Source organism: Varroa jacobsoni, unplaced genomic scaffold (assembly GCF_002532875.2).
Source record: "Varroa jacobsoni isolate VJ856 unplaced genomic scaffold, vjacob_1.0 scaffold_9, whole genome shotgun sequence".
Classification (NCBI taxonomy): domain Eukaryota; kingdom Metazoa; phylum Arthropoda; class Arachnida; order Mesostigmata; family Varroidae; genus Varroa; species Varroa jacobsoni.
The window spans coordinates 123,445-149,409 of NW_019212911.1; the positions used below are offsets into that span (position 1 = coordinate 123,445).

Consider the following 25,965-nt stretch of genomic DNA (forward strand, 5'->3'; position numbering starts at 1 on the left):
CCGGGCAAATTAACGATTCGCAGCATTGGCGCTAGTTGTCGCCGTCACAACAAGAAGGGCGAAAGCAACGTTCGTAGCAAAGGAAGGCGAAAATGTCGATGAGCAGCACAGGAGCAAAGGAAGTCACAAGCCAAAATGACCTCTAAAGATGAACTAGAATAATATGTGGCCGTATCGCTATCAGAGTACGAAGTTGTGCCAAACTGTCGGGTAGACTTCCGACAGTCCGTTAGTCGAAAAATATCATCGAAATAATCAACTATACCTAGCAATATGGATCCAGTCGTCGTCGTCGTCGTCGTCGTCGGATATAAGTAAATGTTGGACCGCGGCCGAGGCTCACTGTCCTAAATACGACCAGTTCGAGGTGTACGGCTTTGCTGGCGACAGCCAGGCCAGTGACAACAGTAGTCTCATTATATATGTCCGCGGAGCGGAGTCCAGACAAGAAGAGTCACCATATTCGCGTATAGCCTAATAATGAGAATTACAGCAATGAGACAAACGATTATGCCTAAGCTGCTATAGCGGTTATCATAATGAGTGGGTCATCTGCATTTGTTGATATCGTTGTTATTGCTTTTTAATAGGTAACGACGCTAGCTCGAATGTTATTTTACCAATCGGCATACGATAGTACAGTAAAACTGTTTACCCTTCAAACTTTTGGAAAAGCGTTCGAAAGGAACGGCTTTCGGATGGGTACAGTTGTAACGAAATGATAATTAACATAAATAGTCAGAGATTTGTACATATCTGACTAATTAGCACCATTTATTCGGTAGTTAGAAAACTTTACATCGTACAAAATGTTATAAAGTATAATAGCAGAGATCTGTATGCAGTGCACAAGGGGTAACGTGTTTACGACCCGGCAGACAACTCAATATATATTATACTTTGTATTTCTAGCCATCTTAAGAGCCGAGATTCATCCTCGTCATGCTGGATGGCCATCTGACTCAGATGGACAATTAGAGTTGTTACTGGCCTTTGATATTGATGAAATTAATCACGCTACGTTAAACATTAGCTGGAGGCCCTAACAATATTCGAAACATCCGACCAAAACAGCAAAATTGCTCGGCAGCGACCCCAATCAGTAGCAATAGAAACAGTATACCATACGATAGCGATGGGGTGGGCGGGGGGGGAGGACAAAGCAATTTAAGAAGTAATTATCATCATGATGCCAAAATCTAATCTTCTTTCATTTAAAGATAAACGTAGACATCATAAATAATAATATAAAAGGAATGCATTTAAAGTATTGAAGTGTGTTTTCTCTGAAATCTCCATTCTGAATTGAACTCGAAGCATCTACCGAGCAATACATTTGTTCTAATTCGTAAAACGACAACTGGCCGATTCAAACTCATGCACTAGCCAAAGCTAACATAAAAGTTATTATCGTTATCATGCTCGTGCAATTCGCCGATGAGGTCAAGCTCGCAACGGAACTTGCGCCTCGACAAAGTGACCTACTAAATAGTCGAAACTTCCGCGCAGTTTCCTTGCTGAACCATTGCACCATGTACATGAAGGCACTAACGGCCGTCATAGGCTATTTCGTTTCGTTTATCTACATCGACAGGGACATTCTGCAAATTTGCATTGTCGCACAAATACTTAAAATAATTTAACTTTACCGAACGCTTCTATACTTATCCTGCTAATACAGGAATAATCTTACGCATGCACAGGAAACCAACAATGCCGAAGCAATAGATCTTAAGGGATCTTAGGGTCTTAAGGGATAAAACGATGTTTGACAAAGAACAGAGAAGACCGGTGAAACAAAGACAGTAAAAGCTAATCCATCTTTTTTCCTAGGAATTAACGACTCCCAGTATCGTATTCTGCTTTAAAATACACATACCAAATAGTTCTCACATGTACAAACAGCTCGTGTGACTACGGGAATCAGACATCGGCCATATCTATATACGAACAGATATTCCAGCAAAGCACAAAATGGCAATGCAGTGATTTTGTTAGCGTGGATCTGGCTTTGTAGACCGGACGAATGGTGTAGTTAAGTCATTTAGCCGTTTCTCCGTGATAGCTTAGCCGTGAGTTTATGCCATAAATCCAAACACTATTACTTTTAATGTCACAGATTAGACTTGTCTAACACTGGAAGGTCACTGATATTAGAAATGATTATGAGGTGGCTATATGCTCCTTTAAGAATGCAATTAGTCCAAACAAAAATTACCTTATTGATTTAGTTGAATGGACTGAAAAAAATTTAGATACAAAAGGTCTGGAAACGACAATTATTGTTTTGCGCTAGTGGAGTGCATTGTGAGAAATCTACTATTTATGTAAAAAGGCTACGTTGCAAAAATGTATATCTGCAATAAGTGTAATATCTGAGAGAGCGTATGCTTTTCTTTTAATGATAGAATTACCCTTGATCCTTCTCTATCCCCAACTAACACACAACTTACGATTCACTTTCTTTTGGGTGCATCAATATTAATTATTTTAACAATGATGATCTCTTTACTTGTCGGTGCAGAAATTATTGTTTTTGTTGTTGCTTCCCGTAGAAGCAGGTTTCATTCTCTAAGTAAGCTGAATAAAGGCGCTAGAAAAGCGCCTGATCTGGCAGGTTGTCCGGAAGATGTTCTTTCAACAGCGCAAGTGGGAATAAGTCAGTGTTATGAGAGGTATTTATGGAGGAGCTGCATTTTCACCAGATATAGCTAATCTTCGGGACACGTTGTGGTCGAACCCGGGAATAAACATACGGTTCGCTTCGTACCGGGAGCCATCCGCGTGATGGAATGCCTAACGGCGATTCCGGACGAAAAACTCGGAACAGAAGCCATACGGCCATATATGCCAACAGACTATATGTTTTATTAGTTAGTCCGTACTTATACGGATAAGATAAAAAGGTGCAATATTGTGTTATATGCCAAACAGCTATTTATTTAACCATTCTAATCAACTCATATTGTGCAAGAAACCGGTGCCATCATAGCGTTTTCTCTGTGGGAGTGAGGAACATCGTTCTCAAAGATTCCGGCATCGTTAACATCTACTAGGGCCAAAATTTTATGACATAATAATACTGTTGGTACTATGCAAAGTAACTGAGTCGTATAGTAAGAGAATTAATTATCTGCTAGCTGCCCATAGCATTTGCTTCGAACCCGCGTATTAAACCGTACAGCCAACTTCACCACAAAATACTGCACAGCCCCAGGAATCATAGAGCCCCCTGGTGTCTTCTGTGAGAACTAAGATAAGACATGGTTCATAAAACGCCCATGGATGGCGCTACCATCGTGCGTCATCACTCCGATGTCAGAGAAATTTTGAATCGAAAATATAGCCAAAAAAGCAAAAAATCGGCTAGACTTTTTGTCTAGTTCTGCCCTTTAACGCGGGGTGGCGCTGCTATCAAGCCAAAACGAATTGGTAAGTGAGTGAGCAAGATACCCTCGCCGATGGAGAGGATGACGCGGGGAGGGAAGCAGTGTGTGTTAAGCTGCCACCAGAGAGCGCCACTATGTCTACTTTTGTATAATGTACATGTCGCAATAAGAAAAATGTACTCTTGCTGAACCCTTCTTATTCAACCGATCTGTTCGTACAGAATTCAAATGTAACCAAGTGCCTTAGTTTCAATATACATTTAGTTTAATCACGTCGATATGTTGCATACCTATAAAACGTACCAGGAGTCAATCGTGTTTTTCATTGCTTTATATATAGCATTGCAGATAGTATATTTGCTGAATTCTCGTCGTTAGTTGGTCCCATGTAACGAATGAATAAGTGAGTGTCAGTTCATTCAAGTCTACTAAAGGCTGCCTTGTTGAGCTACCACCAGTGACAACAAGGCTTGGATAATACCTTGGCCGAGGCTGAATGTGTAAGGCGGTCAAGATGATAACCTTGGAAGAATGGGCTGTGTGGGATCGTCGTGGGGATTGGCGCACGGAGAGCGTCCCTTGCTGTTATAAAAAAGTATTCAACCCCCAACGTCGGCGAGCATTACACCACATCGCTTCCTCGATCGTGTAGCCACTATGACGATCCATACTCTCGTTTGTAAAGCTGCTGATGCCGAGGAAAAGTGGACAACGACGCAAAGAAGAAGAGCCGGTACGGCAATAGAATCATAAAATGCAGACCCTGTTGAAGTCCCGTTCAACGAAGGGAGGCAGGGTTGGCTACGAAATATGTGTACAACTAGTACACGCAAAACAGCTCTAAAACCTTCTCTGTAAGCCGCGCAATCTATGAGCAACACTGAAAAGAATTACGACAGCAGATGAACCACTAGAACGACGTTTTTGCGTTTTTGCCGCCGAGCTCAAGCTATCCGACACCAGTAGCCGCGTCCGCGATTGTTTGGAACCTTGGATGAGAAGCACCGTATAGACAAAACGTAATTTGTCTCATTCGCGGTATTTGCGTCTTGATGATTTTGGCTCAGAAAATTAAATCAACTTATAAATCCGTCGGCAGAACGCTTGGCTGGGTTACAGTCCATTGTTTTTTTTTTTCACTTTTTATATAAAATGACGTTCGAATAATGATATCGTCTGCGTAACATGAGTCAATTCTAATTTGCTTAGTAATGCTAGATAGTGGTATATGTACTTCACCTACTACAGGAATTTCCAGAATCAATGAGTTCAATGGCGTTATTGATACTAGCTAGCTAGCTTCCATTTATTATGAAAAGGATTATCTTCTGATCCGTGTGTTTTCCGAAGTCTAGATTAAATAAGTTATTAGGTAATAGCTATTGTCGTCAAAATTCATCTAACAAACTAATGCGTGAAAAATTGTTCCGTACGTAGACAAAAACAGCGTGCACTTCTAGATAGATCATAATGAAATGTTCTGAAATTTTCCTTAAACGGCTTTTAACTACTAACGCTGCAATGTTCATGATCATAGGAGTATGAGCATCTGGTAACTTTTAATGGCGCTCCCATCTGTAACTGAATAAGCATTAGATAAGAAGGTAATCTGATAATACTAATAGGACGGCTTAAGTTAAAACGAAAACAAACGCTAACAGACTGACATATATAGCTGTGTGTAAAGCGATCGTTGAACTGCTGAGAGCAGACGCTTTTACGCCGAATTCGCAATCAGCTGCATGGGCGCTGGACACCTTTAAATTAAGATGTCAACATAGAGTCTGCCGCTCATGTGAGCCCGGCGTCCGATAGACGCACGAAAAACCATCGGTATACAGCGACGAATACGAGTACCACTCGTTTATATGACGACATTTACAAGCCACGAAGAATAGATTCGTGAGAAACAACACGGGAAGAAATACAATTTTTTGTTCGTTTTTCTACGAATTCGCGCGGAGTCGAGATGCTACCGCTAGACCCACTCCTCGCCTGTAGCTTCGGTGGGGACCCCTGGAGGGAAGGACGGGAGACTGACTTTGAGACGGCTTATAGCGATAATTTTAGCAGATCTACCTGATTTCGAGGCCAGGGCATCGGTTACACTATGCGCTGATATTCCTACCTCTTTCTCTTTCCTACCTCTTACTCTTTCTGCTATCGCAAACAACACGTCTTTTTCCTTTCCGTTGTCAGGACACGCGTTGACGTCGGCACAGTTTGTAAAAATTACAGCTTTACTATTTCGTGGTAGAATTACAGACTTGTCGAGGGTGGAGAAACCAAGTAACGCTAAAATTCAGGTCGATCTACCCACAGGTGTTGCTTTCTGGGTGGCCCCTGTATAGCACATCGGCATAATAGTCAGTCCATCGGAGACAGTTTTTACCTATGTGTGTAGATTACACACGTTTATCCACAGTTGCTGTGTTAGTTTAGTTAGCCTCTGCGGTTATTTTTCTAAATGCTGAGGTGAGCATTTTGCGAGAACACCAATGAACATTTTATACGAACTAAATACTCTTCTCTCAGGCCTTGAAGCTCCATGAAAAGTAACCCGTGTGGCCAGTGCGCATGTAGACGTTTACGTATTCGATTGTCTAACACTTTGCTACTTGAAGCCTCAGTCGGACTGGGTTGAGAAGCGAGCATGATGCATTTGTAGCTGCGAGGCCTGATCACGCAGACCACCCCGACAATCACCGTAAGATCGTCAATCTACTAGGAGGCGATGCTATTCATATAATCTTCGTTACACATACACACGGAGTTTTCAACATGGCACAACTATAAGCAGCCCGTCCTATCTATACGGAGGTGGTTTCTTTTCATCTGTGTACAGCAAAGTATGACTTGGATTAATATAGTGATCGGCATGATACGGTGTGCTTGTATGCTTTCGCATGACGAACCTCGCGACAAATCCAACGAGGAAATGCGAGAAGAGCGTGTGCCACATGCACAGATGAGGCTCGCGGACAATTGAGGGCGCGTCCAAACGAAGGCCAACGGATGGAGTCACAGTACCATGATAGCGCTTCGAAAATCTGTGAAACTGCCCGCCACAGCTATAATGTCTCGCTTCGAGTCCGTCGACACTGTATCAAAGGCAGGTCAGGGCGGTGTACCTGCGTGGTTTCTTTAGTCGGCTACGACGTGGTGGAGAATTTTTCGTGGGTACACCATCCGCCCAGGTTGATACCGCTGTCGTGTTATGACTGGCCAATTCAATGGGGAACGGTTCTATCATTAAAAGTTATTCGCAGAGATCTAAATATGCGTTTTGTATTTTATTGCATATGATTGCTTCTGTGTGAAAGAGAATGTCTATATATGTAATTGAACCATGCCGTTCACGTATAGAGACCTACGGCATTCGAACACGTCTCTATTGTAGCAGGGTATTTTGGTAGACGGATTATTAAGTGAAATTTTAAAGAGTTGTTAACAATTTACTAATTACAAAAGTAGGTCATAGCAGTGCTTTTTTGATACAGCATATCTAGAGCATAGAGAGAATCGACTGCAGCCCAAAAAAAAGCTATTAAGGACATGTCGTATTATTATTATTGCGTTATTATTAATATTACTATCATTAATATTATGATAAAAACCGAATTACCTAATCGACTGCAAAGGCGTATTGGTTTCTTAAACGGTCAAAATACCCGTAACGGACGATTTTACCGTCCCGTCTAATTGAAAGCACAACACGTGTACGTCAATAGCATAAAGATATTATTCTCACATAGACAAACACGCACACAGACACCTATACAATAAATTATAAGGAATGTTTGTTGTTTTTTTCCAGGAATATACTAAATATAACAACACAACACAAGTTCTTCAACCGCTGCTACTGACATCAAGAAGATTTCATAACTAACTAATTAAGCCATCATCGTGACAATTTTTTCGGTTCTTCAAAATAGCAGCTTTTCCGTCAGCATGAACATGTACTGCCGAATCCACAATTACAGATGGAAAGGTATCATATTAAAACGAATAACAAAGATGGCGCCACCTGCTCTGCTATTCAAAACTGCGCGGTTTTCCCAGTAGTAAAGGCCAAAGGATGAATGGTTGATTACCGGCACCGGTAGTGATGACGAGTAAATCGAACGTTGTAGTATTGCTATACGTATACCTTCTTATCTTTTGCTCTTATTGCGATTGTTACTTCTATCAAAGAGCTCGATGGTGCCGTCCTCAGTGATGGCTGGCAGCAATAGCTGGGCAAATGGTCAGCCTCACGAATTACCAGTTCTGACCATCTTCAATATTGGTCCAAAACTATGTACTATAACTCTGGCGGTAGAAGATAACCAACATATTACTAGAAGCAATGTCTGCTTGAGAGAGTATTTGATCCTATCGCACTGAGGACAGGCAAAATACAGCAGAAAGGCCGAAGCTGGAGGAGTGAATTTTCGCTGTACGATGTTATCATCTGGAAACTTGGTTAGCCGACAGGAAGTCAGCCTAAAGCGGCTGAAAGGAAAGGAGACGGCAAAAACGTTACGGGTAAAGAAGTATTTGCCACGTTACCACTGTATTTTAATGTAAATACGATCAGCTGAGCTTACTAGCTGTTACTTTGATGATGATTATCGTCGTTGTTATCAATGTGGGGTTTACTTTTGCGCTGTTTATATGGTTATTCCGTATGTAACAAGTCGAATCCCTTTTGCCACCATTGCTATTGTTTTCATTATTGTACTATAGCCGTTGCTGATGCGGCGGTAGCCGACGCTATTGCTGCGGCTACAAAGCGTTTTTGTGTGACAAATACAGTCGGTGAGAACGACAGCTATAAGGGGGGCGGAGCGCCTTCATCTGCCGTTTGGAAGAGGTGCGTCTTGGCAGGACTAAAATACGATGTCAAACAGACAGAGTCACTATAGGCGCGAGAGCCAACCAGCAAACGGCAGAAAGCTATCTTTAGCCGAATAAAGGTGAGAAATCACAGGATGTCACTTCGACACATTTGTATGCACGACCGAATAGACACAACATGCGGAACACCTATTGAATGCGGGGCACGATCTTACACGTTTACCGCACTGTGGTAACCGCATGACTGTGGGGATGTCTATACTCAATGAAGTGGTCTATGACGCCAGCAATAATTACCCCAGATGGAGCGACCGTTTTATTTTATGTGGTGTGGTAAAGTCCTGCGAATACTATCTTGGTTGGCAGAATGAAGTTCAGTTGATTTATGACATTCACATATTGTAATGGGACGCATATCAACAAACGGTTAGAAAAAAACAAGAACAAAGGTTACTGATACACTTAGAACGTCTCGCTGCTTTATAATAACGTCTCAAGAATATCGCCAATCTCTAGAAAATAAGTATCGAGAGAATAAAATCATAACTAGCTAAAATAGAAAATTCCAACTAAAAATACAACCCCAAACCAGCCTTTGCTCAGCTAGCAGAGCTATTTCGACCATTGTTCTCTAATCGCAATTTGTCAGAGGCCACTTTCAACTACACGTTTGACCTGCAATAGCAGCAATAACCCAGGCGCTTTTTTCGGCAGCGAAATCACACCTGCCACCAGGCAATGCCACCAAACAGGCTAGTGAGAGACTACGGTGTGTTATATATACGAATAAGGATCTGGAAAATTCCATATGGTTACATGGAGTAGAAATATATCGTTTTCATATTTACGAGTACGTCAAGTGTCTTCCATTGAGCTTCATTTCGCCCGATACCGTTTCGACGACCATCAAGGTTTCTCGTAAAAAGTGCATACAAATACAGCATTTATTACAATACTACAAAGACCAAAAAGGAGCCATTATTAAAACAGCCAGAACGGACAAACGATCCTATCTAGTCCTATGTTTTAGCTATTTTTGTACCCTTTGTACGAATTTGCATACAGTTATTATGTTACGTACTATAATATATAGAATAACCACAAAAAAAAAGTGTATGAATATCGCCAAAATGTCCAAATCTGTGGTGGTCAGTTGCAGGTTGAAGATGTACAATGTAGGGGTTTCTGTTGTTCAGTGCGAAACTCGTTAGCAAAATAGGATACATTGTCCTAACTTATCCGTTAGCAACAAATCGGCGGTTACGTGATCAGAGGTAAATGACAAAAAAAAAGCCATCGATAGCGATCCCTGTTACGCCTCCAACCGCTTCTCAAATCATAATCAGCACCACCACCCTTAGAATTTGCATTGTCGTAATCATTTGCCAATGGTCGGTATTAGTTCCCGACGATACCGCTGAACTCTTATCTGATTGCAGATCGACTTTTGTTAGGACAACTAGTTTTAAGCTGTCGAGCAGAGCATTTGAGTGGGCGATCGAACGAAGCTATCAGCTGGCATTAGCATGTAGAAAGTATCGTCACCTATCAGTATTCCAAGAACGTTATCACTTGTATGCGCTACTATAGGACCGCTCTCTAAATCAGACCAAAGAACAACAGCAACAACGGCAGCATCGTGACTAATAGGCAAGAAGATCATCAATGTTGTTGGTCGTCAGCAATATTAGCGCTTCCAGCCTTTTGTCGACAACTTATCGACCGGTTTAGACTGCGTAACACGATGGGTCGATAGCAAAACATCGTACAAAAGCTTTATTCGGTTAGAGCAGTAGCAGCGACGTACGACTCGATAGCGACCACAACGTATAAGAGCAAGAATGGCTCGAACTGGCAACGGCAGGCGAAATTCGAGACAAAAAGGCCAACTCAACCTGCGCCAAAAACGACCAGAGCCGAGAGCTGCTGCAGTCTCTGTGTTACCGTGCGGACTCCGGTAGGGCACCAAACAGGTGCTGCCGGTGGTTCTACCGATCAACCGATCATTCCTTGTTGGTTTCATCTACGCTGGTTCGAAACACACAGACGGTCGTTTCCATCGCTTCGACTGTTTCAAGCACCAGCAGATACCAAGCGCCAGATGTCATCGCCACTGGGAGCTACGCCACTGATTGTCCTAGGGAACCGTTCGACAGCCATTAGTAACAACAGCGTGAGCGTGAACAAGTTTGCGCACGTGGACACAATGCTACGGCGAGGGAGCAAGAACTTCTTTTGTATGCTCCTTCTCGGCGCGGTTAAAGGCTATGAGCACTTATTTTGTTTATCACTTCTTCGCCCTCACCATACCATATACATATATATATATATGTATATGGTATGGGAGTTGGAGTTGGACAAGCAGAACGATACGGCAGCGCGACTAACGCTAAAAGACGTCGAAGGAAAAGTGAAAACAAGGAAGACGAATCTCAAGAGAACCTCATTCACCTCTTCAGTCTCGTTCACCGGCACTCGAATGAGCGAGAATATCGAAATTCGTTGGTCAGAGTCGACCAACGACTACCGTTAACGCGCACAGCGGTTCAATGGTGCTTGTAGTAGCGGAAGCCATAGCGAACCGCCGAACTGCGGACGATCGTAGTTATAATGATGCTGCTGGTAAACGGCCTTGGATACGGGAGGATCAAGGGAAAATGCTACCTCGAACAGAGTGTGAACGAATGACTTCCAGTTAACGGCGGCAGAAGCGGCCGACCAGTTTCGAACGGCCGATTTTTACTAAGAAGCAACTGTCCGGCCCACAGGAAGTTGATTTTGTCAACTTTTAAATAGAGCAGGGCTGAGTTGAATGCTGCTGAAGTTAAATGGCTAAAGTTGATCCGAAGTTCGACAGTGTAACGATCTACTAGTTCCAGGCCGAAACGGAATAAGTGCAGGCCGACAGCGGCTATCATTTTGAAAAAATATGCGCATTATCTTTTTTATTTTTATATATGTATATACATATATATGTGTGTGTGAGTGTATGCATTATTCGTTGGTTTGTATTGTTTTTGCTGAATAACTGAATCGATAGCTAACAGGCAGCCGCTGCTAAGTTAACCTTGCTTGATACCTTCTAAACTCTGGTTTCGCCGCTGGCATCACGTGTCGACTCTACAATCATTCCCTTCACGAGCTGCCTTCTTCGGGAACCGGGCTACAATGATGCATATTCATAGATACTGTCTCCAAACGTATAAACGCTAAAATGGGGAACATGGGAAGCGTTTGCGCTCTGTCGTTCGACAACAAATGTCTTCAACTCAAACTGCCTTAGCAGAATCTCCGGCAAGCTCACGCATTTTTTTCCATTGAAATAACTAACGACAGACCAGTTTACACGGTATGGCATGCAGAGTAGTTATTAACGCCATGAAGTTAATAAAAAGCCCTTTGACGGAAGTAAACATTTACAAACAATCGTATGGCTTCTTTACCGCTTTTCGGACACGCTTCACATTTGGCTTTTCTTGCTGGAGTGCAGAGGGCATTAAACTGAGCGCGTTTTAATAATCATACACATGCACACAAACACAGAAACAACTGCATAAACATGCATTCAAAACCTGTGCATAAACGATGCCACCGTGATTCGCCCTTTCTGGTCATTGGATCACTGTCAATAGCCGTAAAGAATAAGCGTCCGACAATAATGGAACACTTGATGAACAGGGAACAGTCGAGATGCTTCAGAGATAGGTCGTTATTGTCTTTATCGCTTTTGCAGTGTATTTTTATTATGTGTATGTTACAATTGAACCATCGTGAGACGGCTATACCGGTCGAATACGTACGTGTACCAATGAATAGTTACCATGAACATGGCATAGAGACATAACGGATAGCGTTCAAGTTCAGTTGAAGGGCAATTCACCGACGTCAAACTGATGACTAACGATGTTTTCACATTAAAAACTAAGAATAGAAATTATTTTTATTTATAAAAATAATTTCGTCAGTTATGCTATATAAAATAGCATAAGATAAACATTTGGCTTGACACGGCAATCATATCGTTCTGTGTTTGTCGTTGATTGTGTGCGAACATCAGACAGATGAAGGTGTTCTTCGACCGGCGACAAGTGGCGACGATAACGGCGAGGCCTCAACAGGCAAATAAATTTGCCCCTCTCATTACAGCGATAACTTGAAGAAGAAAAAGAAGTAATAAGAGCGATCTATATATAGAAATAGATAGATCTGGTATTGGCGAGCACGACCACGTTGCTAACAATTAACAATCCAGCAGTCACAGCCCACCTCTACATAAACTCGCGTCAGACGCACCGCACGTACCAACCATTAATATAATCATTAATTATTCGTTTGACAAAACAATAGATTCGATCCACCCCCACAGGTAACCAAGTGAAGATGAAAAGTAGACAACGTTAACTTAATTAAACAAGTTAACGTTGGTAGAGGAATCTTGTGAATATTGCGTGGTCACCACTGGCTTTATCACAGTGCTTTTACATATAGCAATCCAATTCTTCTTCTAATGCATCTTCAAAGAAGGAGGAAATTGATGGCCTTTTTTTTTGAGAATGAGCGACCATGTCAACGATCCTTGAAGGTTTTGAAGTCTTAACCTTGAAATTAACAACATATCTATTTCATTCATTTTTAACCTGGCCTATAAAATGTAGATAACTAAGGCTAATTTACGCCAGCCAAGGACTATAATATAACCTTGCGAGTTTTAAGAAATCAATAGAGAACATGTTTAGAGAATACCACAGCATTTGCAGCCTGAATGGCGTTTGGTATTAGTCTTTAGCAGCTACAAATGAAGCTTACATTGCTTTTCGGTGTAGGCTCTGGGGTCTCATTCTAAATAATGTAGCAAACGAAATTATTGGTTTTTTTTTTTTATAAAGACAGAAATAGAACGATATCTTTTTAACATGTCTGTATTTGTCTTAAGCTATTTGCTATACCTATCTCACGAAGTGTTCGATGCAACGATTTAAAGTTTTAATACAACTTTAAATCTAACTTATTAATAAAAAAAACCTAACTTATTTCTATAGTTGACCTTAATCCTTTCAAGTTTCACGTAGTAGTTTCAGGTAACTGTTCGATTCGTTTAGTTATTTCAATCCGCTCGCTAGTATAGCCTATAGCGATATCCCTGCGAGTGCAAACGTCTTCTAACTGTTCCGCCGAAAAATTTAAGTAGAAAATTTTTCTCTTACCTGTAAATCGAAAGTCGAAACACAGCACACGCACAAATAATGGCAAAGGTTAGTATCGTCTAGAAATCCAATAAACCGTTGAACGTCCTAAGGGAAGCAAAACGAAAGGGGGTGCTAGTGATGATGCTGACGTTGACGCTGGAAGCGCCCGCAGCAACAGACGCCGCACTAGCTATCGTTTAAGTCACTCTCTCTTTCTAACCATTACATTACTCGAACCGCTAACATCGTACCTACTCTGTTTGGCACCTTTGACAATTCGCTCGACGGCCCACGAGCTAAAATGGTTACCTAAATCAGTGTCTCGTTGTTTCGGCAGCTGTGGCTGGAAGAAACACCTTTCGTACTGCCGTCGCAACAGCAGCAGAAGCAGCAAAAAAGTTGCTATAGAATTCATAATGATGGGAGGGAGATGGGCAGAACTACACGGTCCTGCCCGTTCCACCCCTCCTAGGGGGCCGAAGTGCCTGGATTGCTCGGGGCAACCGCTAAAGGTCACCCGAATCTCCAACAACATTGTTAATACTAGCAGTCCTTAGTGGACAAGCTATTCCTTGTCAGCATCGTAGCCGTCATGAGCATCATCTGCGAGAAGCGTTGAATCCTGGCGTCAGTGTGAGTATTACTGCCGCTGAATACCTCAATCGGCACAGAGTCGCCGTAGTTATGATTCTACTAGCAGCAGAGAAGCAAATAGTAGCCGAGAGATACGAGGGAGCGAATCCGCCCCCCAGTCTGCACACGTTTTCGACGTGGCAACAGTAACCGGCGATCGCGAGGTACCATTCGTCCGTTTTTATCTGTCTGTGTGTCTACATGTGAGCCTATTGATAATGTATCTATACCTAACTGGACATTGCGTGCTGGCTGCGCGTTTACTTGCAACAGAGCGCTTTGCCCATTCTCCTTTATCTATTGCTTCTTTTTCCATCTCTTTCTCCACTTTGTTCTCGTTGCTTAGAAGACCCCGTTGAGTAAGAGATAGTTAGCATCAATGTGGCCATGTGGGCCCTCCTTCATCCAACAACAGGGTGGCCCATTGAGAAAACCTATTCTGTTCCACAACATATATATATATTATGCGGAGACAGGTGCTATGCGATGAGGTCTGCAGTAACATTTCAGATGCTTCTTTTATATGTACAGCCATGCTTATATATGTTACGACCATAACGGAAATTGTGACGACGTGCGACGGCGACGCTGATCGTGACGGTGGTGGCAAGTGGAGCAAGACCGGCCGGCCACAAAACTATTACCGCTAAAAGTGTAGCAAACTATCTCAGTTACTATAGAAACTGCACAATTATGCGAATGAACATAGCAATATTGACATACGGGGAAGGCGAACATTATCACTCAATTATAATGTTTATTGGGGCAAAAAAGGGCATCGACATTTCTCGAGCTACGATACATTTGAATCAATGCTATTGCTAGCTAGTAAGCTTGCGTCACGACCGTTGTCGTCTGCCACTGTTATTGTTGTTATTGCTATTGATTCTAAAACAGGTCGCTAGGTGGCTAACTCTTCAACTGTTGCCAATACAGAAGAAGCGTAAGTAGGCGAACCGAACGTAGATCGCTTCTCTCTCAAAATGCGAGTGTAATAAATGTCGTTTTCGTTATTACTTCTGTTCCGCCGGTCGTCCATTACTTGGCGGTTTCTACAATGGCTTTTCGACTCTATCGATAAATTGACCAATTTCTTGTTTCGTCATAGCGACTGTTTCGATGGTTGGCAATCGTTGTTGTATCTATTAAATTACAATAATACTGTATACCGCTACTGCTATCACTATTTAGCGATCGATGCGGTGCCCTTTGTATTTCAACAAGGCAAAATATGCTGTTCGCCGCTGCTTATGCCCTGATCACCATTCGGCTGTCACTAACTTACTAAACTTCCACAAAATCGTTGCTTGTCAGTCGTCACGGAATAACCATGCAACGATGGCGGTAATGCTGGTCTACAGCTGCCCGACATCAGGTTGAGATCATCGGATTGTATGGCTGACTAACTGGTCGGCGTTTCGCATGTCGAGCCCGTAACGGATCTTCCTGCAGGTGTTCATCCGTCCTGCTACCCGCTGCTGACTGGTCTATCTCATTGACCTATAGAAGAACAGAACAGCCTCGATGATGTGCATCGTTCAGGCCACTGTTGCTATTGCTAACAAGTCAACGTAGAAGTTGTCGATGACCAATTTGGGTCGCTGTCCAGATCTTCCGCTAAGACAATGTTGCTAACACGCAGATTTTACACGGTCTTTGGTCTAATCGACTAAATGTTATAATATAAATGCGCGTGGTACGTACCCAACACAGACCGACCTATAAATAGCAGGCGGGTAGACAGCTGCTAAAAGCGAAGCCGTTTCGCATCGTATCGTGCTGCTTTGAGTGACATGCTGTGGGAACGCAGATTTAAACATGGCGCCTGCTATAATGGACGCTCTGGTCCTAGTGTTGTAGCCAGTTTGACTTTATTGTTGGGGGCCACACGAGCGCTTTCCAGTAGCAGAGAGCTTTTGGGGTTCGTTCTATTCGACGGTTTCGCGTTCCTTACGCATAGTTGCATGTAGGCTAGGCAAGTAGGATCTGAAGGCGTCAGACGGGGGCAGAGGCATTCATGAGAAAAAACGTTTCTGTGACGACCAAGTGACGAACAACAACGATAATAATAGCGGCAGCATAATAGCGTCTTCATCTCTGTTAATTTCATGCATTCTGTTTTGGTATCTGGTTTTTTTTTTTCCTTACAGAGGGGGCAAGAGCTACGAAAAGACTGATTCTGTTACGGCAATACGTGTCAAATAATATTAGTATTTTTCACTCCACAATACGTACGTATTCATCGGTCGATGGTGCAACTAGCGTTATCGCGCAATCGACGGACGTATAACGCTGAGAAAAGATCTAGCCAGTTCGACAGCGCACAAAGCTTCTAACGCAATTGAAATAATTTATCTATAATTATATATATGTCGTCTTCCGGTTGACAACCGCTACTAGGGACCAACTGAGGAAGACGCGATCTGATGATTTACCGCGAACATGACTTCGCGGTAAATCATCAGATGGCCGCGATCTTAGATTATCTTAGAGGACCATATTTTTTTTTGTGTACGTCAGATGACTAAACCTCAACGAAGATACTGTGACTTTCCATTTACATAGAAACGTATGTCAAACTCTTCGAAAATCTGAGCATAACTGCGAAACATAGTAGTCCACAAATATAACTTGGACGATTTTTTTTTGCTTTTCGCTTTTTATCGCCTACCAATAAAAACAAACAGAAAGTTTGTAACACAAATAGTGTAACAAACTAATCGCGGCATCAGTAACAATATTGATCAATATAGAATTAAGAACAAATTATTAACTATTAATAAGAATTAAGAAACAATTATTACTAACAACAAACACCCACCGATTAAGTAGTTAGAAGGCGAACCCGGAGAGGTGTTTACTGCTCGAAGACCTGGGAACGCCACAACCGTGTATCGCCCGAGCATTTGCTATAATGTGATGCGTTCGAACGAGTGATGCGACCCGATTCATCCAATGTGATGACCGTTATGCGACGTTTTCGAAACCGTTGAGCATTCCTCTCACGTTAGAAGAAATACACCTGGCATACTTCTTATAGTATCGGGTGCTTTTTTCGCATTTTTGACACGTTTTTGACATTTTCGTCCATCGATTGGCGGACATTGAAGATTCGACCCGCTGATAGATTTACCTTATTAGGAAGGTGGACGAGTAGGGCTAGTACAAAGGCGGAAACCGGCCTCATAAACGTAAAGCCGAATGATGGCAAAAAGTGCCATCGGCTGTTTTCGGAGACTGGTCACTAGACCTGCCGTGATGTCATGAAAAGCCATCTGTCACGCCGCTAGCTACATAATATACTGTGATTACATGAAGCGGTATAATTATAATTTATTTTATTACGCTGTTTCGCTGACTGAAACTGCTGAACTTTAGTAAAGTGGCAGAATCAATTGGCCTTCGGTAACCGTTAGCTCGCAATGGCCGCGGAGGCTACCGTTGCCGACGGCAGGGCCAATGCCCGTGGCGCTAAGGACATTTGACTTTTTCGTTTTCTAACTTCCGATATCTGCCCCATTCCCCCTTCGGGCTCCTTGCCTTCCTTCAGACCTATTTAACTTTTTCAACGTACTTTCGTTATGATCGTCGTTACTTTCGCTCTGACCGACGATTTTTTGCTGAAGCCGTCTAGATAGCGGTACGTCAATGAAAACAGAAGCGATACTAGTTAGTGGCAACAGATGAAAACGTCCAATTCGACGACAGTGATCCTTGAAGAAACGATACGAGTACAACTACAAAACCTTCTCGCAGCTGCCGGCCGCCGATTCGACAAGAAAGTTACGGAACTTTGCATTCTCATTATCCAGGAATAGTTGCGTTTATTCTTCTAAATAACTTAACATACATCCGTCGTGATAGCACTTCGACAACAGAAAGAGATGTCACCCATTTATTTGTTAACAACGCAAACCTTACGGAAGTAATCGCTTTATAACCACTAGTGTTCGTAACCACTAAAGAAGAAACTGGGTAGGCGCTACACAAACGCGTGGTCTCACGCAGTGTTTCGCGGGGTACAGAGAAGATAACATGATTTAATTGCCGTTGGTGGTACAAGTGTATGTATACAATATACTATTGAAAGCAGAGAAAAAAATTCACCGGAATGGTTCACTACAATGCACACAACATATAACCGATACGACGATGGCTACCCACTGTCCCTCTGCTCCCTATCGGGGTCGAATGCATTAAAAAAACAGCCGTTATTACAATAATAACAACCATAGTTATGGTGCGAACATGTGACCGTATATCGTATGTATTATCGTGGCATTGATTAGTCTCACGCTTTGTTCCCATCCCGACTCATCTAATTTCAACACGAACATTCGATGCGACTCGCTACATACGAAGCGATGCCTACGGCCGATATTAGACGGACACGAAGACTTCCGAAGCCAAAAAACGTTCCACGGACCCCAAACATCACTGGGGGGGGTAAGGAGGCTCAGCAACGCTCTGTTATCATAACCTTTGAACTGAAAAGAGGGCATCACCACTAGATGATTGTTCTCTGAGGATGGTGGTCTGGCTGCCCTCCCTTCTTAACTGCGTCTTATTCTAACACGATTGTCTCCACATGCATGCGTATAACACATATGCAGTTCTGGAACAAAAAACAGAGGGAGAGGGAAGTATATACATACATTAATTTGCAAAAAAAAGGCCAATAGTTGTTTGTAAGGCAGCTAGCCATAAAGTGATGGCTAGCTGGCATACGATCCTGCTAGAAAACCGAAATATTGCGACTTCGATGCGCTGCTACCGGAGGGTATGGCAGAAAGAACGAGAAAATAAATCCGCTTTTCCGGTTCTCAATGCTTACTGCTTCTGCAGCAGCTCCTACTAGAAGAGCGAGTACGGCTGGAACAGTAGCAACGAAGGATATATCGCCATTGACGCTAGGCACAAATTTCTAAAGGAATAAACACGACGCAAGATTAGAAGAAAAACAATTTTAATCGATGACGAGAAACAGGTCAACTCAACGGTGTACAGATGCGTCTGTTTGTATATACATATCCTGTGGCTAGCCATTGAGAATTCGCAATTGGTTATCGTTACGGGCTAGCCCATATGCAAGGATGCATATGGTATATATAGTCTGTCAACGCGTATAGGCCGAACGGCTTTCAGTGCCGTTGATTTCATCGTTTCGTTGGTATGACGAGCTACTTACGTCAACGAAGTTAGCTGTTCTCGTTGTGCAGAAACCTAGACAAGTAAGATTTGCATGGAGATCCGAGAGACCACTATTCTTCGCTAATTTTGGTCACGGTAGAGGAACAAACGTCAGAAATAACTGACTGTGTCGCCTATGGAGTCTTGCCCCACCGAGCACATTTATACACATACATTTTTTCCATCGTTTAGGGATTAAACTCATGATCGAAACAGTTACTTATATAAATTTTTATTGTTCACTTTCGAATTATATATCTTTTTGCGATCGAAGTGGTCCATTTGTTCCTTTCTGTATAGGACGCCGTTGAATTTAACCCGATTGTTAATTTTCTAACTACCCTAAAAGGGAGTATAAAATGCATATTCTTGTATAATGTTCCTGTAAATTACTTGCGAGGATGACTGCGTTCATCACTTTAGAAATTAATTCAATTAAAAATACATCTCTATAGTGCGAGATAATACTATATAAAAAAACATCTATATTCCGTGTGGTTAGTTTCAGTTTGGGATATGTTCAATACGCATTGCCCCCGAAGGGCCCGTTACCAATAGAAGCGATAAAACAGTCTGATAAATAAATTAACGGAACACCCGTATAGTTTGATATTGACAAACGGCAAGGTATGATATTTGGCCAGCAGCACAACCTCAACAGGTCATGAAGGCACAGGCACAGTAGCAATCGTAATCCGTATAAATTGCTTAAACAAATCATCATTGCTGATTCCAAGTCGTCGGGGTCGCCAATCCAAACGTTCGAATGCACCATTTTTTGTCCCTGTCTGTGCCTGTTTCCCTCGATCAATTGGTCATGTGATTGTATCATGGTGACTGCTTCTATAGTTGCTACTGTTTCTGAAAGAAACCGCAATCCGATTATAACAGAATCTCGGAGCGGTAGCTGGCATAAGTTAAAACGAAATATTGGACGATTCGCAGATGAATCTACTATTTCCAAAAGGACATGAAGTTATTCGGTACCGAAAAATCCGGCCGCGGCTCTGCGCACACGCTCAGACGATCGTACACAGAGATAGACAAATTCATATGCACACATAAACGCATGTACTTATCTGGACTGCTTCGCTTACAGAACAAGGGACATAGAGTAAGAAACAGACGTGTGTGTGTGTATACATTACACTGTTACTTTAGTACTAAATCAGTATGTGTCTAGCGACAGTTGGCAGAAGCAAGCGGCGCCGCGTCAACGATAAGTGCGACCATAGAGCTCACAGGTGACATCAATGGAGCATGACCTGGCGAAACAGGTGGACACCTCCTGCAGCTACGGTCTTCATTGGGACGTTGGAAAATGGCTGACTTATCGTACAGTGTGCATATGTGTACACGTATAGCTGTTAAGTCAATTTTCGACCAGTTGCTCATTATGGTCGTGTAAATGTAGCTATTGCTACAATTGTACCTACGAAGATAGATAGATAGATCTTGTCATTTTCTAGCATCTATAAATTGTTGAAATTACGTAAAAAAGGCCAAAAACGCAGTATGTTCCAGTGTCAGCAGTAGCAGTCGAGGAACAGATGAACTTGCCTCTGGGCATCTTGCTTTGGAAAATAGGATAAGTAGACGCTACCACTTACACTCAACATCTGGGATGAGCTGTTATTCGGTAACAAAGGTGTCTATAAATCGAAGGAATAAAAAATAAAATGTCATCTTAGGGCCTGAAAGTAATACATGCAATGAAAGACGGCATTATAATTATATACTCCGTGTGCGCTATATTTGGTCAGCAAGTAAGAAAGCAGGTAGTGTAGAGTCCGTTCCTACGCTAGGCAGCGCCGTCGGCATTGCGACGGCTGTTACCCTCACATAGAGCCAGAAAGCTATAGGAACCAGACATGTGTCATCGTTCTACACCGAAGATCAAGCTATACTTTAGAGAAGAACTCAACATCATGTCCAATGCCAGTCTATTCGGCTACTCAATTTGTTAGCGATGGCGAATAGCAAATACCAAAAATAGGTCCGGTATATGCGGATAGCGTGAAGACTACACAAATAACTTGGTCGGCACCGGGTCGCCAATCCACAAATCGGTTGGCAACAATTCAGCCGTTCAACTTCCCTCGTTCTTTACAGCGTATCGTGCCCTCAGATCATGTCACGGTGGGAGGATGAGCGGTCACCAGAACTGGGATGTTTCGTGAATTCAATTCAGATAGTAATGACGGTGACAGCTCTCTCAACATGTCTTTTTATCGTATCATTGATGCTGTTGCTTGCTGGGTTTGGCGTTGTCGTTACCTTGATGAACCTTTATGTCGATTAGACCTCTGCCCATTTGATTGACCCAACCGGGGTTTGACTCTGTGTTCATTTCATTTTAGGGATATGATATATACTGGATATGAGGGCTATCAAGATTGACGTGGTCACGTTTGAGAATTAGATTCAAACCCCAATAAAAAAAAACAGCTAAGTAGCACTAAGAATAATAATAGACAATAACAATAGGTTCAGAAATCAATGAGTTCGCTTTGAGCTATATTAATGTTTTGTTTGCTTTAATTTACTCATCGGCTATTTTTTGTATATCCGCAACTTTCCTAAAGTTTCTGTGTGTGCTCTAATTTATATGCGTCGACGTTCTTATCAACAACTCAATCGACTAGTCAAAGCCAACTTACGGGATTATTAAGGATTACCTAAATTTTGTATGTTACTGTAGAAGAACTATCGTTACAGGTAAATATATTTATCTGGCCTTGATGTAACGCATAATATGATACGATAGATCTCTTCGACCCGTAAAAAATAACAGGCAAAGCCCTTCCCGAGAGGTCGCTGCAATGGCCAGCTCTGCTGCTGAAGCCGACAGTGAAGTAAAGGTGCGTCGAATGCGGAGGGAAGAAGGGGGCATAGTCCATTATTGTCACGAAGCTAGTCTTCGTTACTATCCCTGATCGGCGAGTATCAAAATAAGAAAGCGTCATTCGTCAAGATATTGAAGAAGGCGAAATAGCGACGCGATCGCTGGGTCACGACAGATATCTGAATACTTTTTATTTGATCTTCCAAATCACGCTATTCATTGTTGTGTCAGCAACAGCAACAGAATCATGATGCTGTTAATCGACTCCCCCGTTCCTAGTGCCCATGTTGGATCTATGCAGCGAGGCCCTTGTCCACCCCTGGACGACGTATTACAGCATAAACGTCCAGATACGTAGAATCAAGGAGGTTAAGTATCCGCCCGCGGAGTTTCGTATATTTTTTTCCCCACAACAGGAAGGCTTGCGCAACTCTGTAGACGGGAGGCGGCGATCAACGGTGAACCTAGCTGATGTGCTTTTTGCCCCAGACAGAAGAAGGTGTTGCTTAACTCCTAAAAGAAGTCTGCGACACTTCGTTTTTCATATGGTCATAAAGTGATACATTTGTTGACACCGACGTTGTTGAGTGTGGAACAGTTAACACCCACTTTCTATGAACAATGCCGTCTGATTGATAAATTCAGTCGAAATAAATAATACGTCCGAGCGTGAACACGATGCGATAACGCTAAGACTGATAAAAATAATGGTGTAATAGATGTCTATAGAACATTTGTGACAGGAAACTTCGAACGGCCACAACGCTAGTGGTGATGCTGATGCTTCTGACTGAAACGACGTTCGGAGTGCGTATGTCTGCATATTCGAAATAAGACACAAGCTTTCCTTTATCTACCTGTCTAGTAATAATAATCATATGGAAAATCAACTTCGCTGATAACCCGCGCTCGTTCTTCAGCTAGCGACCTCGATGAAAATGGCGGAAGATGAATGGCCATTCCCTCGTCGACACGTACACTCATGTATAACTAGTACGAGCATCTAGAATACCTAAAATTTGTGTCGCGAAAATAATTCAGCGATTTTTACTGCGGTACATTTTGGCTCATACTTGAAGCTTGACTTAGCTTGACCTAGCTACCAAAACTGGACAAGCGAGTTTTTGTGCTCCTTAAAACGTTAGTATTTTGGAAACGGTTGGGATGCGGCATCGGCTCATGGCGAGTACATAATTGCAAGCGATAGGAACAATATAGATAATCATTATCTATATTCATAGGCTCATAGGCCCTGGTGACGGTATTTGGCCATGGACATAATCCTCTCGTATAACTGTTTCGATGGGCTACTACTCGTGAACTGTATGGCAATGACGGCTCGAACAGCTTATCGCCTTTGAAATCTATGACATCAGTCCCTTTTATATAGCTGGAACGCATCATTGCCTTATCGTAAATATCGGTTAATGCGTTTACTTCAATAGAACTACTCGTTTCCCCTATGAAATACGTAAATGCAATGGTCGTTATTAAGTTCCGTAAGTGCGTACTGTAGTTAGTCCGCAGTATTGTCCATGCCATTTATATAGCTCTTTTCGTAATAGCCATTTAGTGATACATGTTACGACTATTTCGATCACAACTTGTACGTTTTCTTTGACCGGTACTCATTTTCGAGATCGTGACCTCTCAACACAAATGCCATCATGTATTTTTGTCCTCTTATCAGTACCGACAATGTAAAAGGCCAGTCATTTTTCCTGTCTCGTTGTTCAATTTTGACCCTAACGATCGATGGAAGCTAGTGTCAGTAGAATTGCATTTATGTACTACGATTACAGCAGTATAGCCTGCAACAATGTTGTTCGCGAAAGGAACCACCATTTTAAGGCCGAGATTAGCTGCTACCACGATAAAGATAAGGAAGGCATGATAGAATCGGTCGTAGTTCCCAAACATTTCATCGATTCTGATCATACCCGAATCGACCGCAGCTAATTATTAGACCGGAAGAGTGATGGGAACGTACATTTTTGACATCGTACAATTTTCCATCAGCCGCGAAAACCATGGCAAGCATTATATAAAAAGTATAGTACATAAAAGGCTATACCTGGTTGGCCACATTTTATAGGTTTATTTCAACCAGAGTTAGTAGCTCCCGGTTTGCTCGACAATATATGCTCATCGCTCATCAGACGAAAACGTTTACAGATGTATGGTGCCAGAATACAGCGCATACAATATCGATTGGTACTTCACTTTCAGTTCCTTTAAACGTATCTTATCCAGTTGGAGTTTTTAGATGTTGGCCAGCTTTATCTCTTTTATCACGCTGTCGTCAATAACTCAATGTTGTTTCTCCACAGGAGAGAGCTTTTCATGGGGGTTTCCCTCCGAAAAATAACGCTACCGATCGACAGAGGTCCTCTAACCACTGGCGGTTACTTTCGCAAGTAGCGATTCATCGTCCGCGAGGGACGTCACAGCGGGAACACCGAAATCAGTAATAACGCTGTAGCAGAGATTGTCCTGTAGCTCCCTGAACCGCAACCTATCTGCTACTACCACTTGTACTTGTTTCCTCGCGTGCAAGAGTGTCTGGGTGTTTCTTAGCCCGTCTATTTATCTGCCTACCTTCGTTCACGTGTATTCTTGTACGATTGAGTTGCTGATTTTGACGGCAACGTCTTCCGCCGCCGACGATGAGCAACGCCCACAATGGGCAGCAACGACGACGACGTCGTCACCGCCGCTATTGCCGTCTCAAGACGGCAACCGAGAAGCTAGTTGCCGCTGTGCAAGCTATAGCGATAAATAGCCAAATAAAGCCATGCGATGTATTGACTGCCTGATGTCGATTTAGTCACAGTTTTTTTCTCCGACAATTTCGGCAGTGCTCCTTCATGCTTGTCGCTACGTCAGGCAATCAATAAGAGGACGAGAACGCACTCGATAAAGGAGGAAAGCAGAGCAAACGGACCTAACGAGTATTGGGAGACTAGGAATCTAGAGGACGTAGTGGAAATTCAATTGACAAGCTTTTTCTTGGTTCCCATCCTCTCTGTTCTTTTCAGTTTAATCAGACGGCGGCAAAAGGATGTCTGTCTTATCTTTGCAGTTTTATATTTGCTCTACGACTTTGAATCGGATACCTATTTACCATAACTTTTCACCAGGTTGCATCCACGTTTTTTCTGCCTTGTCACTCTTCCCTTAATTGTCTAACTTATTTGTCAGCCCTCTCTTCAGTACTAGGTAATGGATCACAGCAAATACGACCAGTAACCAAAAGTATAGCCACCATTGAATTTCTGAATCTGACGAAAAGGGCAGGATGTTGCCGCTGGCATCACCGTGGCAGTTATTGTTATTCCTCCTATCAACGTTGTACCTGCCGCGATTGTCAGGATAGCCACCGCCTCTACATGTTTCTCCTGCTAATCTTGTCCTGCTTGCGTCGATCGTTTGACAACGGATGATAAACGGAGATGGACGAGCTTTTAACGGACGTTACTTTGTCAATTTTTCTAGTGCCGCCTGATGAAATCAACCGACAGGCTGACGGCCAACAGTTCACTCAGCAACAGTGAAGTACGGTTTTCACTACGCTTGAGCATCTACACGAAATTCACCAGGCGATCAAGCAAAAACGAGTGGCTGTACCAACAATAGCGGTGTCAGTACGTACAAATGGTACAGCGTAATGGCATTAGTGCATGGTATGCCTTCTTGGCTCAGGTCGAATGAACGAACACCGTGTATTCATTCTACTTTCTTGCTAACCATACACACACAGGCGCAGGCCATTTTGGGCCCGATTTCTACTATGCAATTTTTCCATTTGGACACTAACGATCATTACCGTGTCTTTGTCATGTGAAGACTCGACAACGATTGCTGCAGCGGAATCCGAGTC

The 25,965-nt window shown here is 42.6% G+C and overlaps 2 long non-coding RNA genes across 11 annotated transcripts in view; one reads left to right on the plus strand and one right to left on the minus strand.

Moving 5' to 3' along the window:
* LOC111264711 (uncharacterized) overlaps nt 1–25,965 on the plus strand; it is a 127,305-nt gene that overhangs the window by 14,386 nt on the left and 86,954 nt on the right. The window lies entirely within an intron of this gene.
* On the minus strand, nt 12,138–14,167 carry LOC147754027 (uncharacterized). The gene is made up of 2 exons (XR_015312871.1): nt 13,727–14,167; nt 12,138–13,435 (listed from the first exon to the last, which is right to left on the minus strand). It is a non-coding gene; the product is annotated as an uncharacterized LOC147754027 (long non-coding RNA).